Here is a 17,932-nt window from a genome sequence, read left to right on the forward strand (position 1 = left end):
GATTTGTCTAGTCACAGAACCAAGTGAGTGGGTGTCATCCATGGTAGTTACTCATAAGAAAAGTTCAGATGAAAGCAGAATATGCATTGACCCAAGAGACTTGAAGAAGGCATTGAAAAGACCCCATCATCTTATGTATACAGTTGAGGAGATTGCAACCTTCATGCCAAATGCCACAGTTTTTTTCTGTCTCAGATGCAAAGAGTTAATTTTGGCAAGTAACGCTTGATCACAAATCTTCACTACTGACTACATTCACTACTCCATTTGGTAGATACAGATTCCTCTGGGTGCCGTTTGGAAAAAATTCTGCCAGTGAAGTCTTTCAGCATGCAATGCAGCAACATTTTTCAGGCTACCTGTGTGCAATAATAGTTGATGATTTACTGATTGGAGGTAATGGTGAAGCAGAGCATGGCAAAAACCTCAGGAAAGTTCTGGACAGAGCGCATGAAGTGAATTTAAAGCTCAGTCCTATGAAATGCAAATTCAAACTACCAGAAGTTACTTATGTAGGTCATTTATTTACCAATACAGGCTTATGACCAAATCCTTCCAAAAAAAAAGCCATTCTTGAAATGCTAGCTCCAGACAAAGTCTGAGCTCTACAACATTTTCTTGGTATGGTTAACTATTTGGGCAAATTTATTCCTGACTATAGTGAGTTATCCGCACCTTTTAGAGAACTGACACACAAAAATCCTACATGATCATGGTTAGAACAACTCCAGAGAGCATTTGATAACCTCAAATATCAAATTGCTAACCCGTCTACATTAAGATACTATAATATCCACAAACTAGAAGTTCTCTCCTGAGATGCTTCAAAGTTTGGTCTTGGTGCAGTTATTCTTCAAGAGGGCAGTCTAGAACTCTTACCCAAACTGAGATGCAGTATGCTCAAATTGAGAAGGAACTTTTGGCACCTGTATTCACATGTATGAAGTCCCATGATTGTATTTATGACCGCGCAATCCAGATAGAAACTGACCACCAACCTCTAGTCATTATTTTAAAGAAGCTTATGCATTCCTGTCCAGTAAGATTATGAAGAATGATGATCAAATTGCAAAAGTATAATTTCAAAATGGTCTATACAAAGGGTAAACTTCTTTATCTGGCTGATAGTATTAATACTATGGAACAGCTTGATGCAGAGAATTTTGACTTTGATGTCATAGAAGTGCATCATTTTTCTACCATGAAACTTAATGAGCTGAGAGATCATACAAAGGTTGATCTAGTTTTGCAAAAGCTCAACCACTTCATCAATGATGGATGGCCATCAAAGCAATTCTGTGTACCATCAGAAGTACAACGTTACTTTCCATACAGGGATGAGATGTTGATGGAAAATGGTATAATTTTCAACAGTCCAAAAGTTGTTGTTCCTACTTTCTTACAATGTGAATACATCCAGATTTTACATTGTGGCCATTCAGGTTCCAATTCTCATAAAAGAAGGGTGAGATGACTAGTATTCTGGCCTTCTCTAGCAAAAGATATTGATACAGTGCATTCTTCTTGTTCAATGTGTAACAGTACTAAGTTGCATTTGCAAAAAGAGCCACTTCAGCTAAGCCAAATTCATGAATTACCTTGGTCAACAGTAGCAACTGACATATTTGACTGGAACAGTCAACATTACTTAGTGTTGGTAGACTCTTATTCGAGATCGATTTGTTACCTAGCCTAATGTCCATTGCTGTTATTACTAAGATGCAAAATCATATCTCAGTCCATGGTAGTCCACACAAAGTTATTTCTGACTATGGTTCTCAATTTACCAGTCAATTGTTTCAGAGATTTGCTAAAGAGTGGGACACTCAACTCAGTGGGCACGAAGCCTGAGATGAAGCTATGATTACACATGGCACTTAGGTGAGGTGCCAGTTCATTTTGTAGTTCATGTAGTACACAGCCCGGGATGTTGTCTGGTCCCATGGATGCTGTATTCTTAGCTTTGGAGAGTGTGGTTATTACCTGTGTGGCTGTTATTACCAGAATCTGGCAATCTTTTGGTATTGAGATGGGGCCTTTAGGGGGTGAGAGGGGGGTGCAGTTGGCACTGAACTGATCTGCCAGGATATTGGCAATATCCTTGGGATCAGTATATTTAATGCCATTCTGTTGTAGCTCAGAGCAGATCTGAGCATTGCCATTTAGATTCCTGACATAGCTAAAGAATGGCTTGAGGTTGTCTTTGGAATCTTTGACTATATTATTTTCATAACTAGCTTTGGAGGATTTTATGAGGGATCTCAGCTTCTTATTGGGGCTGGTAAGGGAGTTTTTTGCATCCTGGGATTTTCCTCTTTTCTGCAACAATTTCTTCCTTTTGCTGTAAAGTTTGTTTCTGGCATGGGACCACCAGATTGGCTTCCTTTTTTTGGAGAAGAGCGTCTTGGTTCTATTTGGGATGGCACGATTCATGCACAAGTGGATGTGCTTGTACAGTGCCTTAGTGTAGGGTTCAGCAATCGAACTTTCAGTTACCGCCTGCATGGTGTCATGAAGTTTGTTACTTCTGACTTGTGTAGCATGAAGTTGGATATAGAGAATTTTTTTACAGAGGTTTCCTTACTGGGGCATGTGGGAGAGATGTGGATGTCAATGGTGATTAGCTTATGGTCAGACCTGACCACCGAGGGGGTGACCATAGATGTGGAGCATCGATTTCACATGTTGGTATTAACCAGGTCAAGGATATTGGAGCTCCTGGTGGGACTATGGGTTAGTTGATCCAGAGCATTGGGAATTATGAATTCCAAGAACCACTGGGCAAAGGTGTTGGTAGACGAGTAGTTTTCCAAGTTAATGGCAGGTAGTTGAAATCACCTAGTATTAGGGTGCTTGGTTGTATCTTAATATTTTCCAGTATGTTTAGAAAGGTGTAGTGAGAATATTAGGGCATGGTGGAGGATCTGTAGCAAGCTATACAATTTGGATTGCAGTCTTACCTAGTGATTGTTGCACCTGGAGAATTTCAGAGGCATTGTGTTGGGCAACTAGCCTGGTGGTGTGAATATCCTTGGTGAATATGGACACTCCTCCACCTTTAGTGTTTCTGTCCTGGTTTGGTGGCTGACAGGTGTGGTAAGAGTTGTAGCCTGTTATTGCAGGTGTGCTCTCTGGAGCCTTGAACCAGGTCTCTGTTAATGCACAGATATTGATGTTCTCCATTTTTAGGAGTGCCTAGTGACTGTGAATGTGCACAAAAGCATTGATCCCTACACACACACACGCGCGCGCACACACACACACACACACACACACACACACACACACACACACACACACACACACACACACACAGTCACCATGTCTGGGATTAGGACTCCTACCTAATTTGTACATCACACTATAGCATTACGCAGTTACAGCATGCACCATGGAGCTACAGGGCTACTCTTTCACCAAAGGTGTATTTCAAGGTGAGTGACATCAGCAGGCTTGCCAAAGTAGGGCAATGGGGAGTGTAGTGACTGTGAATGGCCACAAAAGCATTGATCCCTACACACATACAACCAACCACACACACAGTCTCACAGTAGCTATGTCTGGGATTAGAATTCCTGCCAAACTAGTACATCATAGTTATAACATGCACCACAGAGCTTATAGGGCTCCTCCTTCCCCAAAGGTGTATTTCAAGGTGAATGACATCAGCAGGCTTGCCAACGTAGGGCAATGGGGAGTGCAGTTTGTGTGAATGTGCCATAAACCATTCATCTGGAAGCACACACACAGCACTCAGTCACACACAGGTTTACATTTAACAGGTACATGTATACAACTGCTAGATGAATAATGACTTGTACAGTCATGTTACATAATTATCACAAGCACCACAGACACTATAGTGCTGAGGGATACAAGAATCAAATGTCTGCAGTGACTGACATTTGCACATCATGTGGTTTTAGCCAATTGGATGTGTGCTGGGTGGGACAGACCTCATGATGGGAGGCTGTTTGTCACTGTCACTCTCTTCCACACATCTATGTATGTGTAATTTGGCCTATTATAGTGTGTTGTTCTTGGATATTTGTGTGTATTCCTATCTGATGTGTGTGCAAAGCATGACTGGTGTGCAATATGGTGTGTGTGCACAAACATCTGCAACTATCAGATATGCATAGTCCACTGTTGTTGCCAGACATGGGCTTCATTTCTCTAAGTGTGGGAGCATGCTCAGTATAACCTTCTGTATTTAATGCGTGAATCCATTCCAGGTAGGTTGTACTCCAGTGCAGGCTTTTATGTTTTACACCTACAGCTAGCAACCTTTTTCTGTAGGATATCTGTAGATCGGTTGACAATATGGGGTCAAAATGGGCAAAGGATAGTGGGTTACTGTAGGTAATTGTGTCTGTGCTGCTTCAGCTACATGATTTTGGTGTTAGCAGAGATATTCAGGCATATGTACTGTTTTACACTGTGATGTTTTATGTCATAAACTACTGTCAGGTATACATATTTGTTTGCAGTAATTTCCTTGGGAACACAGGGTGAATGAAGCTGTGTCCAGTATTGTGGTCTGCAACCTATATATTCTTGCACAATCATGCCATTCTGGAGGGGAAGCTGCAGACACTTGCTGATGGATCTGTGTAAATGGTTCAGCACCTTAGTACAGTGGTGGCTGAGGATCCCATGCTTGTACATCCATCAATGTGACAGTATGGCCATATCCTGTTGTGGTCATACCTCACAGCTGTACAGATTCACACAGGTTACCCAGAGGCAGGGCTCATATTTCTGGTCATTACCCCTTCACATTCTGGTTTACAAGCAGGTTTGTTGCCACCCATTCCTATGACTGCAGGCAGGGACAGTATGTGCACACAGATGAGTTTCAGACTTCACACACTCCATGGCGTCCACGCTTCTACCCCCCCTCGTTATTCTATCCTCTTCTGCACATTATCCAAACATTATCTGATAAGTTCCCTATAGTTATCCCATCATCCCAGCAGAAATTAGGGGTTGGTCCACAGTTCATGCAGTAGGACATGGTGGACATGCTACTGGGATTTGTCAACATGGCCTTGCATTTGGGTTCTGTGGACTGTGTTATGTTGTTATTTGGGAGTCCATGAGATAACATACATTTGCAGTACAGGTGAAAGACAGGCCTTTGACAGAGGACTGTAGGGCATTTGGTAGTGATGCAGGCCATCTGTAGCAGGTTGTTGCATTCTGTCACTTCTACAGTCCCAGGCTGCAAGCCACTTTATTTCCCCTGGGGTGACAGGGTAGGTGTGCAAGGTGTTAATGTCAATGATTTCTGTCCTTATTGTTCCAGTGGTGTGGATGCTGGCAGGGTGCTGCTTACAGCTAGGGATGCAGCTGCATGGGACACCTCTTCAGCAAACTGCATTCTGTGGCTATTTCCATACAGAGGTGGGGGTCATATTGTACTCATTCCCAACAGCAGGGATAAGACCTGTGAGGTACCAGTGGCGGATGGTGGGGTGAGCTGGGTGCATGTGTGCTATGGAAGCTACTTGCAGCTGACTCACAGACATATGTGGGGCATTCCACTTATGCTGGCTTGTGCAGGGACATCAGCAGTTTCTCAGTACTTCATACCTGTGACTTTTGTGGTCTGCCAGTGTTTGGCCAGATGACATCAGTATTTCATACTACAAACCCAACTAATGTGCTGCTAACCTGTATGTACAATTCCAAAGGTGTATCCATTTGACAGTAACATTTTATACACTCTCTGTCTAGGGTACTTCCACCTGTGTACTGTTTGTATGTCTGGGCCAACTTTCATGCCATGTCCATCTTTCCGATGGTGACAGATATTACATCCGAACAATTAGTATGGATTACTGCCGGATTGGGTCTTACTGGGATGCATTGCATTTGGCACTGCAGTTGTGAGAACATGGCCCTGTCATCGACACTACTGGCCATTGGCCACCAGGACACAACCCGCCATGCCTACATGCTGACCACTCTCACACAATATACAGCACACACCAACCTAACACACACAGGCTTGCATATTGTACATGTGCTGCAATCTATCCTGCTACTTTGGCCGGCTCAGGTAAACTGTTATTATACCTACACATACATGTTACTACATTTCGACATAGGATTGTGTGGGGGGGCACACCTGACAACTGTACACATTTGCTAGGATTGTACTGGTATTTCAGGTACTCCATTTCATTCTGTATTCTGACCTATCATGCAGACTAGAGGCATATCAGTGTACTACAGTTCTTAGGTTTTATTGACCTACATTTCAGTTTCAGACTTCTTACCCTTCAGAACTAACATCCCACTGCCTGACCTGTTGTAGTCTGTCTGTGTAGGTCTGGAGAGGGGCTGTTCTCCATAGCCATCAATCAGAGGCCTTAGTACAGCCTTTCTTTGTGGCCATCTACACCTGTCCTGCCTGCTAAGACTGTTGTTGGGTATGTGAGCCTCACTGACTTGCATGTGTATGTCCTGTGGACACACATTTGGCCCACCACATGTCCTGCAGTAGGTTTTGTCAACTTTTCTAGTACTGGCTACTATGCTGACACCAGTATTTGTTACAGATTTCACGCTGCCGATATAGGTGTCTACTATCTGCTGGCATCCCATTCAGCCACCCGATTCCCTTGCATGCTCACATCCATACCATAAATACAAGTAGCAGAACATACTACTTCATTCAGCAATTGATAGGGAGAGTGACTTACCTTGTGGCTGTGCCAGTATTGAGGATGGTGCTGGAGGTATGTCGGATGCACATAGTACACTCCCTATACATGGTTAAGCACAGGTATTGTCACGTTTGGCAACCCTTTTACTGTATGTGCAAGACAGAGAAAGGTGTCAATCCCTGGGTTTCCACCGTGTCAGTGTATGTGCTATGAGTAGCCTCTCTGCCAAGGCCTGGGCATACTGAGCATGCCTCCATCTGCCTACTGGGGCAGGCTCAGGTTGTTCCTCCTCTGAGTCACTCTGTGCCTATGCAGGCCTTGGCAATGGTGGGTGGCTGTGTTGGCAATGGTGGGTGGCTGTGTGGCCCTGCCCCATGCTGTTCCCTGCTGCAGCTGTTTCCGCAGGATCATATTGTGTAGCATGGCACATACGATGACAATTTGGGTACATGTAGCTGGTGAGTACTGCAAGGCTCCACCAGATATGTTCAGGCACCGGAACCATGATTTGAGCATCCCAAACACATGCTCTATTATGATTCTGGTCTGTGCATGTGCCTCATTATGGAGTTCTTGTTCAGGTGTGTGTGCATTTCTGATGGGTGTCATCAGCAGCGGCTCCAGTGTGTAACCAGCATCCCCACTAGGTTGCCATATGGGATGTCACCACTGGCAAATCTCTGGTACAGCTGTGTAATATGCCAGATGTGGGAGTCATGATAGCTTCCAGGGCTGCCAGCACACACATTCTTTATAATGCCCTGGGCATCGCACATCACCTGTGGCTAGTATTCTTAAGCCTACACATACCTTGGTATCCAGTGGGATGGGTTCCCCTCTGTTGGTTCTGTGTGTGATGCGTGGCTGGCACAGCTCAACAGTTTGCTGTAGGAGGTCCTTGTCCGCCCTATAGTGCTCCACTATCTCCAGCTCATGTGGCCCCTGGTAGGTTACCCTGGGTCTGTACACTCTTCTTCTTCTCCTCACTGTGGGTTGGTCATCAGCATTTTCATCCTCAACACCCTCAGCCTCTTCCACATGTTGATTTATGAGAGTGAACACAGTCCCTATCATTTTGTTGCTTTTGTTAGGTAAAATTTCCCCATTTGTGCACACCGGTGGTGTAGAGTTTGTGTAAAAATACAAAGGGAAAGGTGTTTGCATAGCTTATAGTAGAGTTCTGGGCTGGGCTGCTGCCTGTGTAATTGGCTGATTCTGATACAGTTCACTGCCAGCTATGCTAGTTCTCCTTGATTACCTTCCTACTGCTGTTGTCCCTTCCCACTGCCTTCCTGTTTAAGCCCAGGGGCGTGCTGCACAAACACAGTGCTCAGATGTGAATGGAGCTGCTATTTCCTGGTTTATTTATTTATTTTTTTTGTTTAAACCGTGGTGCATGGCACACACACACACACACACACATTTAGGCAATATAAAGAGTGCAAGGCAGCTTCAGACACACTCCCTTCCTTAGCTTACAACATGCCTGACACACCCCTCTATGATGTCAGCTAGCTCTCAGTCTTGCACCATGGTTTTCCTGCACCTACATGGTTGGGTGCAGGCTAGCCATGAGGGGAAATCTGTGATTCAGTATCATTCCCCTCATTTGCATAGGATTGCCTACTAATGCCTAGTTACAAGTCCCACACTGAGCCTTCCCCCTTAGCAACCACTATTCACTGGCCTTGTTGTCTTCTGCCTGCCATTGACTATAATGGCAAAATTGTGATTTTGCAGAGAAAGCTTTTTTCAGGGGTTTTCTTTTATTTTCCGGCCAATCCCATTTGCATGCCACTGCCCTACGCTTAAACAGCCGAAATCAGCCAAAAAAAAATAAAAGTTTTTTTTTGCAACTGTTTTCCATGCCAATGGCCATATATTTGGCCATTGGCATGCTTTACACATTATATACACCCTTTATTTGGAGCTGTCATGGTTCCATTTTGTAGTTTGCAGAAATATACTCGGTTACTGAGTACATTTCTGCAGGTTACACTAGTCTGCACGGATGGCTGCCAGCTTTCTGGATTGCTAATTCACCTCATTTACATGTTTTTCACCTGCAAATGGGGTAATTAACATACAGGAGCTGTGTCCGTGTAGGAATAGTGCAGGAGCGCTCATGCACGTCCTGGGAGCTTGTTCCTGGATCTCTCGGTGGCCATATTGCCTCCAGCAGCTCCTGCACTATTCCTGCATGCCGTGCAGAGCTTGATGAATTCTGGGGAACATATTTTAAATATACACTTTGTTACTGTGTGCTATTATATATATTCATTATTTTTCTTGACTGTAATATTAAGGCATTATGACTCCCTTCCAGGTATAATCTCCTACCTAGAGTGTATATGCTCATGTGTAAATCTGTTCTCTGGAGAAGTGTGGGAAAAAGTTTTGCATTAGTATATTATTTTGGAGTATCTAATTACTTGCCAGTCTTCAGTACTTGAATGTTGGTGCAAGCTTCAAAACAAATTGATTTCAGCCATTCTTACAACCTGTCAAAGTTTTGAGGAAAGGTGAAGCTTTCAAGCAGTTCAATGCTTCCTCTTGAGAAGTAATTTATTTTGATGTCAGATGCTCTGTACGTAGACAGAATTAGGAAATAAATGACAGTTTTAAATTACCTTTTTTGTTTATTCCTCTCAGTAAAATAAATCAAATACTGATTTTTTTTGTTTATTTTTACAACTGATACAAGCCAAAGTAAAACTTCTTAGATGAGAATGGGATTTTGGCAAGCACAACAAAAGTTTAAGAAGAACAATCAGTCTACAGTCTAAAAATAGCTGACAGATATGATACAATGTCAATATACACAGAAATGAAAAAAACAAATAGTTGTAGCAAAGATTAAGTTTGCATTATTTGACTAACAGTTTTTTCTTCATCTTGTATTTAAGTTTTAATTAAATTTGAAGACTTAATGATGGACTGATCATTACTTACACATTCTATACATTCGCGCGCTTATAACAATGTAATCATAAAGGGAAGAAAATGCATAAAGGAGGTACTTGAGAAAGAGGATCTGCAATGTCAATGAAAGATGCACTGATTTTATGTGTGTATGTAAAATAAAGTTGCATGTGTGATCATGATTTTTCTTTCACCTGCTATTGACTGTAAGTTCTATATACCAAATCTACGTTATGAGTACAAATCTTGGGTTTATATACAAAAGAGAAGTGGATTAAAGCAAACCACACACACACACACACACACACACACACATCTATGTGTCTATGTATATATATATATATATATATATATATATATATATATATATATATATATAGATATAGATATATATGTGTGTGTGTGTGTGTGTGTGTGTGTGTGTGTGTAACAGAAGATGTCATTGCCTATCCCATCTCTATTCTGATTAATCACTTTATCTCTGAACACTACATTCCCTTAAAATTATACAGCTACATAAAGGTGGCAACTCCACTGAATTCTGTAACTATTGACACATAGCTCTCTTATTACCCCGATCCAAAATATTAGAAAAATGTACCATATGCAACTTTTAAACTACTTATTGCCTAACAACCTCCTTACTAACACACGTTTGTTGCCCATACCACAGTACCACAACTGCCCTCCTAAGTTTCACTAATACCATCAACCACTACAGAAATGAAGGGGAACTTGTATCATCAGTCTACTTGGACCTATCCAAAGCATTTGACATTGTCTTTCATCAAAAACTTTTTAATGAATTTTCTTCCCTAAAACCTAGACACTCTTCTCTTGTATGGACCCATAGTTACTTAACTGACTGACAACAAGCTGCCAAATGGTAACAAGACCTCTCATCCCTATTACCTGGCAACAAGGTTCAATTGTAGGTCCCCTACTCTTTAGCATCTTTGCCAACAGACTCCACTCATCTACTCCTCTATCATTCAGTACGCAGATGACTCTACTGTCATCTGCATGGCACCTTCCCTAAAACAACTGCAAACTATAACAAACCTGGTTACCTGACTCACAATTAGTACTGAATCCTAACAAAACAAATCTGATGCTCTTTCTCCCCAGTAAACAAGATGCAGCATCACCATTCCAAATCTATTCCTCCAACAACACCATAATTATAGCTGTTTCCCAAACAAAACTATTAGGTGTTCTGATTGATACTAACCTGAAATTTGGCAAACACCTTTCTTACACCATTAAAAAGACACATATAAAATATGTCTCATTATACAGACTCAAACTCTTTCTCACAGACACCACAAGACAGATTATCCCTAGAACACACCTTCTATCCACCATGTAATATGCCTCTCTCATCATCACTAACCTAAAGAAGACTGACCTAGCCAAGCTAGAATCCTGCTAAAATAAAATAGCCAGATTCGCAACAAACTCCCCACATAGGTGGCACCACTGTTCTGCTTTACAGCAACTTAACTGGCTGGAACTACTACATTACTTAACCTACACTCACCTCTCTGCTGCACGCATATTTGTATACCAACCTGACAAATCCCTTACTCTTCAACCAATGCTCCAACCTCATTCCAACACTCAACGCCTTCAGTCTTAAAATAAATTTGTATTGCAGGTCACCAAATCAAATGAAAACACAGGATATTCTCTCTAATCTAACTTCATCTCCACAAAAAGAATAATATCCCCCAAACCATCATAAGTACTCCTGACCCAACTCACATTAAAAAGCTACTCAGGGATTTCCTCTGTAATAACTGGCTCTGCCCATAGACTGACCAAGGTTAAATTTTATCTCCCTGGCTACCATCTCATACACCTACTTTTCCAACCCCTTTCAACCTACCTATGTCCAGCACTCATATACTACTATCCCCCACCCCCCCCTTTTCACTATCAGTTTAACCATCAACTTCTCTCCCCTTAATCTCTTCCTACTAACACATATCATCAAACACTGTCCTCCCACCAAAATAACTTCATCTTCTCACTTCTTCCCTCTCCCTTAAATCTCTTGCTCTTTCCCCTACCCTTCTCACCTTATTCTACCTTCCTTCCCTACATCTCTCAACCCTCTTTTATCTCACATCTATATTTACACTACTTTACCTACTACTTAATAAACTTAAACCATTATATTATCTGTTCTCCATCTCAAGTCTCCTCGTTTGTATAAAAATTCTGCTTATGCACTAATGATACTTTATTTTTATGGATTGTATAAACTATGTCAATTTACTGTCTTTTTAATCAGTTTAAGCTTCAATAATGTTTGTAAGCTGCAAAACCCATGTAATTTGTGAATTGTCTTTGGAGCTTTTCTCTCTGGGCCTCTGCTGAAAATGGGCTTCTGCCCAGTTAGATTATCCCGGTAAATAAATGAATAAATAAAAATTGTGAAGCATAAAACAGAAGTGGCCCTGAAGAGAACTAAATTACAATCTTATGCAATGATACATAAAGGATTCCATAAACTAGCAAATAACAATAAATTGATTTCTAGAGGAAATTATATTAATATCTTCCCAATATCTGATCTTGGGAAAGAAAGCTAGAGATACTTAGAAAATTATAGGCATGTTCAGACATTAATATAATAAACTGAATCACAGAAAAAAATGAAACATTAAATGACATACACAATAAAAAGTTTTTGAATAAAAATATAAGAATTAAACGAAATGAACAACAGATTCATGAAGTTACTATACCTATAACCATACCTGAACTATGTAACTTGATTTCTGTTGACTGAATGTATACCTTACTAGATTTGCCACATTTGCGATACTGCTTGTAGCGTTGTTAGTACGGAGCTGGTGTTTCTAATACAAAGTTATTATTAACTGCTTTTAGATAGCTATCATCAAGTTACTGCTTATTGGCTGTTATGACTATTGAACTGGTCTAACTGCTCCTTTTAGCCAAATGGGTAGTGCATATTATATAGTATCACTAACGTTGCTGAGATACTGTTAACTGTTGAAATATGGCAAAATATAAGTGTATACTGCTATTTTTCTTGAACTTTGGACTTAAAATCAGTGCTGCAGCTTTCTAACTGCATCTAACATTCTTTATCAGGTGAAATCCCCTGAGTACTGATCCCTCCCTGTAAGGCCAGCAGTGGCAGAAGGAGCTCACCCTGACGAGAACTATAACGGATGCATTACTGCTCCGTCCTGCTACTCGTATCATAAAAAAGAAAAATTCACTGACAAGGTTAATATAATTTAATGCCTATCGCTAAATATAGAAGGTGACTCCTGGGTCTGGTGCACTGCTAGGTGTTCTAGTTTTTGTAAACAATTGGCAAAGTGAAAATAGTAGCCAGGTACAAGGATAAGTAAAACCCCATTTTTACAAATCCAAGCTGGTAGACTATAGGGAATATAGAATAACTCCTGGTGTGCCTAGAGTACATTTTATCCCAGTTACTTACAACTTACTCATGTAGGCTGTGAGAAGTAGTGCTTGAACTGGTGTAGCCCCGCTCCACTCGCCCTTGCTGTGCTCAGGCTCGCTCCTCGCCCTACCCTGCCCCCTATTCCCACCCGCCTCCTGTACTATTACTTTTATAACAAGATAACCACACCCTTCAGGTTACAACCAATTAACAGTGCCTTCCACAAGAGAGAGCAGCCCATTACCTCCCACTACTATCTCATCTTCAATCCTAGGGACATAACGGACGCATTACTGCTCCGTCCTGCTACTCGTATCATAAAAAAGAAAAATTCACTGACAAGGTTAATATAATTTAATGCCTATCGCTAAATATAGAAGGTGACTCCTGGGTCTGGTGCACTGCTAGGTGTATATATATATTGAGCACCTTACCGATGGTAAATTAAATAGAGGGATTTATAGGAAATCATGTTATAAGAACGCATTATTACATAGATATAGCATGCACCCTGGATTTACCTTCAAAAATATAGTAAAAGAACAGGCAATTCAAACCTCTAGATTGAATCCATCACAGTCCAATTTTGAAAAAGAACTAGCTGACCTTAACGATAGGTTAGTTGCAAGGAAATATAAAGTTAGTGAGATAAGTTATAGTTTCTTGAGTATAGAGAACATAAGGTCTAGTAGAGCATGCCCTTATTTCTCAGAAGAAGGGAATAGTAGATCCTCTGATCCTGGTAACTCTGATAGTATTAGCACATCTACACAGAAAATATCATTAGTTTTTACCCATGATTTTCATCAAATCAAAGATATAGTACATAAACATTGGAATTTATTAACTATAGACCCTCTCATTAGGGATATTGTAGGGGAGCAACCACAGTTCTTATTTAAAAATAAGAAAATTTATTTAGACTTTTATGTCACCTTCTAATAATGTGTATTTATCTCAAGATAACTTACATCTAGGAACTAGGCCTTGTCATAGTTGTAATTTTTGTTCTTATATTTGTGATTCTACCCATTTTGTACATCCTAATACTTCGCAAATATATAATTTTGATATAACAGCTGATTGTAATACAAAACTTGTTGTCTATCTTGCTGTGTGCTCCTCCTGTTTTGCTTTTTATGTTGGCAAAACTGATATGAGACTTAGAGACTGGGTGAGAGAGCATTTGTACCAGATACTTATTAAATCTGGTACCAATGCACTCTCTAAATGTATTTTAGCCACTGATTATTCAAATATGTTTAAGTTCATGGTAATATACATCAACACAACCAGTTCAAGAGGTGGAGATGTCAGGAACTTTACAGAGAGGAATGAAACAAATTGGATCATCAGACTCCAAGCACATTTACACCCTAGTTCAAATGAGAATATCCTTATTAAACCAGCCCTTAAAAACAGGAGGCTTGCTTTCAAGTAAATATATATATATATATATATATGCATATATTTAAATGTTTTGCATCCATTTTATATACTTATTTGTGTTTTTACTTGTGTGTTTTTTATCTATGTGCTTCTGCATATATTTATATAAGTATTCTTATTAATGTACCTATTTTTATTTTATTTTTTCTTAGACAAGATATTTGTTACATAGATGCTTTTAAGCTGTAAAGCATGTATATACATTTATTAGTTAATTAATGCCATCTGCTCATTGATCAATTGAGATGTCATGATTAAGCAGGTTTATCCATTTATAAACAGAGCGTGCATTTATTTGCATTGTATCATTGAGGTCTGAAGAAGCCACTTTGGTGAAAGCGCTTACCTGTTTATCGAATTAAAGGTTTTTATTATATCCAAGATTACTGTAAATCTTTTTTTGAATTTTAAGAACAGAATTTGGTCTGAATAGACATTTACATGGTAACTGTTATCAACTGCCAGAGGTTGTCACTAATCCTGTTTTTACTATTTTTTGACATTTTTTGTTTTATTGGTGCTCAGTGCCATTTATTTTCCAGCGGTGTTGGTTATCTACTTTATAAATAATAAAGTGCATAATCTGTATGCTCTCATAGCTTTTCACTCACCTGACATACTCTGCCTAACTGAAACATGGCTAAAACTCTCCACCCATGACAATGAACTACTACCACCTGGTTACAACATACTCAGGCTATATCGTACCTTTAGAAATCAGGGTGGAGTAGCTATATTATTTAAAGAGACACTAAATATATCTATCCAACCCTCATCACCCCAAATTAACAATACAGAAATTCTCTCCACTAAACTGCAAATCAATAAAAACAAAAACATAAGTATTGTCTGCCTATACATTCCCCCTGGGAATAATGTATCCACCCTAGAAAACATACTACATTGGCTACCTAGTACCCACCCCCAAGAAACCATGGTACTTGGGGATTTTAACATAGATTGGAACACCTGCTCTGGTCACTCCCCAGCCACCCATATAAACCTATCTGGGTTCACACAGGTTATATCCTCCCCCACCAGAATAGGTAAACCATCTCACAAAGAAAGCAATCTGGACTGGATACTTACAAACAGTCCCACCCAACTGTATAAAACTGGGACCCTGCCCGATGACCTAAGCGACCACTCTCTTACCGTTATACTGAGACACAAGGTCACTAACCCCCATCAGCCTACCACAAAAACAGTAAGAAACAATAAGAATTTTATCCCTACAAAATTCCAAGATGAACTTGCATCGTGCAATTGGTCTATACTAAAATATTTACCCCTAGATGAAGTGGTTGCTCACTTCAATCACAAATTTCTAACTATCCTTAATTTTCACACCCCTGCTTGCTCCATTCGATCCAAAACAAAAATAGCACCATGGTTATCCAAAGATACTAAAATCAAAATTTAGATAGTTTAGTTTAGGAGTTTAGATAGACACAAGATGTGGGCCCTATGGCATACTATAAAAGCTCCCCCAGATCAAATCAGGTATCGGCATACCTACCAACTGTCCCAAATTACTCGTTTTTTACCGAGTTTTTGGGTCCAAATAAAGGGGTGCCACGATTCCCGATTGGCACCCCTTCAATTCCGATTTTTCGTGATATATTTTATTTTTTTTTGTGCTTTTTTTTGTTTTGCACTTTAGTTGACGTCATCGTGTGTGCGATGACATCAGCTTGCCAGGGCTACCAGCCTGTCCAAATTCAGCTCACAGAGCACGTATTTCCGGATTTCCAGTTGGTTCAAATGCTTTGCGAGTGGGAACGAACCAGCCGGAAATTATTTATTTAGAAGGCTCGAACAGATGTTTTGCTGCTCAGCTCACTATTTATGGCAAGGATACATATATTTAGAAGGCTGGGAACGGCTCGCACAGATGTTTTGCTGCTCACTATTTAGGATTTATTTAGAAGGCTGGGAACGGATGGTTCGGGCTTGCTGCTTGCTGTTGGATTTAGTAGAAAGCTGGGAATAGATGGCTGGGGCTTGCTGCTCGCTATTGGAAAGGGAATGGATGGCTCAAAGCATTTATCATCAAGTAAGCTGAAATGGTATGTGTGTGTGGTGGTGCTGCTGCTTCTGTACAGGTTTATAACATTTCACTTTTAGGAGTGGCTGCTTAATGACACAAACTGTTTGACTCCTACATTTTAACTCCTAATTAAAAAGGTGAAGCAGAATAGAAGTAGCAATTTAGTGAAATTATTAGTGTGTTCATGCTACATAACTTAAAACCTATCTGATGAGTCACAGTATGTGTAAAACAGAATAATTTATGAAGTACAGAGCTGTCAATGTATGGTTTATTTCAGAAGGCTAGGCAGATAGCTTTTGTTTCATACCAGGTTTGCACTAGTGTTCCTGTGTGGCAAAACAGATTGAGAAAATGTGGAATATGTACTCCCTGTTACTGTGACAATTTGAGCTATCTGATTGGCTTAGAGAGTGCATTTGCCTTTTAAACATTCATGCTGTAGGGAATTGGAGTGGCAAGATTCAATGTGCCATATAAAGGATTTATCTTCGAGCTGCATCAAGACAATGTTTGCTCAGCTTGCTGGTTAAAATATTCACATCTGTTACCTCTGCTCTGAATGTTTGCTGAAGTTCTCCAAAGGATGTGCTGCAATTTTCAATTGAATTTCCTAACTGAAAAACGAGAATGGTGTTTTGGGAAATCATAGGTAATGAATACAGATATAATTCTCATCTGGTGTGTGTGAAGTGAAGCGGCTGACTCCATTGTTTCTTTTTTTTACTCTTCTCAATATTTGAAAGATAAAAAATATGCCTTCTTAAACCCTAATATTGTGTTGAAGACTTATTAAAATGAATTATTTTGCATCTTTTTATGAATAACTTATCTTGCCAAATATCATTCCTATAATTTTCAAGTTTAGACTGGTGCTGAAAACCTTTGGATCTTCACAAATATTTCCATGCACCCAAGAAATCACAACTTCTATGTTGTCTTAAATCTCAACCTTGGATTGCATGTATTTTTTTCATATATATGAGCAGGGCAGGCTGGAAGAAAGGGATGCAATTTTTTTTATTCTGTTTTCTTATTTTTGTTTTGCTTGGTGCTTTGTTTTCTTTCTCAAGGCCCCTAGGTCTTAAAATAATTCAGCAATTCCTTCTCTAACTCATTATGTTATACCACCTGTTAGACACACACACACACACACACACACACACACTTGTTAAAGATGTTGGGACTGATAATATGAATAATATGGTAGATGGCTGCAGCGGGACTCTGGTGCTATATTTTGGTTCTGTTCTTCAGTTTGTGTTTGAAAATTGGTATCCTACAATTCCAGTGGAGTGGGCGTGGTTGTGTAATTATGCATGCAAATTTTATGTTAATCAGCATACAGAGTTGTACCTCTTTTTCATGGGCCTTGTCCAGATTTTGGAT

Source organism: Protopterus annectens, chromosome 1.part1 (genome assembly GCF_019279795.1).
Source record: "Protopterus annectens isolate FY-2018-M chromosome 1.part1, PAN1.0, whole genome shotgun sequence".
NCBI lineage: Eukaryota > Metazoa > Chordata > Ceratodontiformes > Protopteridae > Protopterus > Protopterus annectens.